Raw genomic sequence first — 2,945 nt, 5'->3', positions numbered from 1 at the left:
ATAACTAGAACAAAGCATGGACTCCTTGACTCTACACTGCATTGCACACATGCTCTAGGAACCTGGTTTGAGCCCAGGTTGTGTTCACACTGGGATCCAGGCACATCTAGCCAATGACTAAGCTGTCTCTATCAGAAATATGTTTGCATGCATGTTTAGGAGCTCCCAGGAAAGAACTCACCCTAAGTGAAGAGGAAGTCATGACAAGCAGGCTTAACTCGGTAAGACCATCTTCTCTGAGTGGAAGAACCATTCTGATTAGAGAATGAGGTCTATACCTAGGAAACTTTCTGGAATGTGAAAACTCAAAGAGTAGACTTCCCAAGGTGCCCAAACAGGACTCCTATCTTCTAATTCCAGACGGACCTTGCAGGTGGCAATCGTGCATGGGAGGACATGGTGGTGGCAGGTGAGTGGGGTTGTATCCTCTAGTTCAGTGGTTCCTGTAGGAAGTGTCTGTGATGTTCAGAACTCAGTAGTTCTGGAAGGAATGGCATTGTCCTGTGGACATGTCAGTGCCAAGGGAAGAGGGTTGGAGGAGGTGTAGGGGAAGGTCATGGAGATGCCACATGGAAAATGTGTGGACTGGCTCACTGGCAGCCTGAGGCTCCCCTGGGAACTCACAAATGCTTGGGGGCATGAAACCTGGCTGGGGAATCAGGATTCCCTACTTTGGGTGGATTTTACAGGAGTCTGCTTTCTCTTTCTTTTAGTCAGGATGGGGGCATACCTTGACTTATATACAATAGCCCTTTTCTCTCAGGGTTCCTCACTGTGGCTGTGGGTGGCCTGGACTTGGCAGTGGAGGGAGATTCATTCAGAGAAGAGGGATGGAGCTGCTATGTTCACCCACTTTCCCAATTATAGCCCCTCTCCTCCAGGGCATTTGCTGGGGGTGGGGGGTGGCGGAATAAAGTCCCCTGACTTGGAGTAGTGCTTCTCAAAGTTTAATGGGAATGAGAAAATCCTAGGAATCTGGTTAAATGCAGATTCTGACTCAGTAGGTCTGGGATAGGGCCTAGGATTCTGCATTTCTGACCATCTCCCAAGCGGTGCTGGTGCTGCTCTTCCCTGACCACACTTGGAAAAGAAAGACAGGAGAAGTGATTATCGGAATCCTGGGAATCTGGATTCTTAAGTACCAGGATTTTAAAGTATCATAACTTGCTGTTATGATCTGGCAAGTGTGGAAAACCCTGGAATAGATCATCTTGAAAAATAAGCTGAGATTTGAAAGGGTGTTTTTAATTCAAGTTTTTATGAAGTATCTACTTGGTGCTGGTTAGATCTGGGAGGGGCTTGGGACAATGTCCAGGTATATTGAGTGCTATGTGACTTTTCATTAAATAAAATTTGTGGGTTTTGGTGGGAGAAAATGCAGGGAGAAGATAGATCCTTGTTTGCAAGTCATTTCCAGATGTGAAGAGAGATGGGGAACCCACACAACTAACTGATTTTGCAGGAGGTGACCATGGTGGTAATTTCAGACACCTCCAAAGAAAGAATGAAGTCATCAGACTTGATGAGGGGAGTAAAGCTGGAAGGATCTAGGGTGGCCTGACAGTATCAAAACTTTCAAAAGGCCATCCCAGTTCTGACTTTAACCATTGCAAATGCAGAATTTGTGTTGCTTAGTTCAGTGGTTTCCTAAGTCTGCTTGTATAGCCCTGGGGTTCCGTGAGACTCTGGAGAGGACCACTGTGTGTTAAGTGTGGAGTGGCCAAGGGCAGGATGAGAGAATGGCATGGAAAAGGAGCCCCATCCTGCTTCATGGAGAGGAGCTTTGCTGGCCTTTGATCAAGGTTCTGTGTGAGCAAAGGCTACTGTTTCCTAAAGCAAGGTTTGAAAAACCACTTGCCTAGAGCATGCCCTCCTTTGGGGTTCCTTCTGTCCAGATAGTGCTTTCTCTCTTCTTTCCACCGTAAACTCCTATTCCCCCTTTATAGTCCAGCTCAGGTGTGTCTGTCCTAATGCAGCTTTCCTTAAACATCATGCACACCAGCAGTCCTTTTTCTGCGTTTCCACTGTCCCTCACTCATACTTCATGTGCTGCTATTAACTTACTGTATTGAACATGTACATCTCTGCATGCCTATTTCCCTTATTACACCAGGAGCTCCTTTAGGCAGACCTGACGTCACCCATGTCTGTTCACGGGCATAAAGTGTGCCTGGCTTAAAGCAATTATGGTTAAATGCTTGCAGAATGGGATGCCACCTGGTTACTGGTTCTCTGATTAAGAAGCACACCTTCTTTCCGTTAGAGCCTTAGATGGAGCCAGCGTTTTTATTAATTCAAGATTTCATAAATGGTTAATAATCTCTCTTTGCCTCTCCTGGAAATTGCCAGGTTTGGCAAGAATAGGTAAACATGTCCGATAATATCCCCTTTCCTGTCCTCCTGCCCTCACTGACGGTGTTGTGCTTCTAATTTTTTTTCTTGGCGATACTAGACATTTACTTTCCTCCACTTCCCCTGAGATATGATCGAATACCCAATGCAAAGGTTCAGAGTTGGTGAACAACTTAAAGCTCATATTGAATAAAAGATCTGGCTGCCAGCACCATTTGGGGTATTGCAGTCTGATGATTCTTTTCCCAGAGATGTGGGACTTGCTGATACAGGCCTCCCATTTATGCTCCCCAAAGGGTGCAGCTGAGATGGCTGGAGCCTGTTCTGAGAAGCCGGGCGTTCTGCTCTCCTGGCATTGATCAGGAGGCTCCAGATATTTCCTTGAGGCTATTCAAGAAGCAGAAAGTTGTGCAGGAGCAGATACAGAAGGAGGCCTGTGAGAGTCATTGACCTGCCTTGTTTCATTTTGCAATGTGAATTGAGAACTTCAAGCTTTGAAGCTGCTAATTAATTGGTCAGGATCCTGTCTTGAGTATTTTTAGGAGATTTAGCTAACTCTGTCTTCTTCAAAGGCACTGATTACCTTGGTGGAC

This window comes from Pan paniscus, chromosome 18 (genome assembly GCF_029289425.2).
Source record: "Pan paniscus chromosome 18, NHGRI_mPanPan1-v2.0_pri, whole genome shotgun sequence".
NCBI classification, from domain to species: Eukaryota; Metazoa; Chordata; class Mammalia; order Primates; family Hominidae; genus Pan; species Pan paniscus.
Note: the sequence above shows the minus strand (reverse complement) of the source record.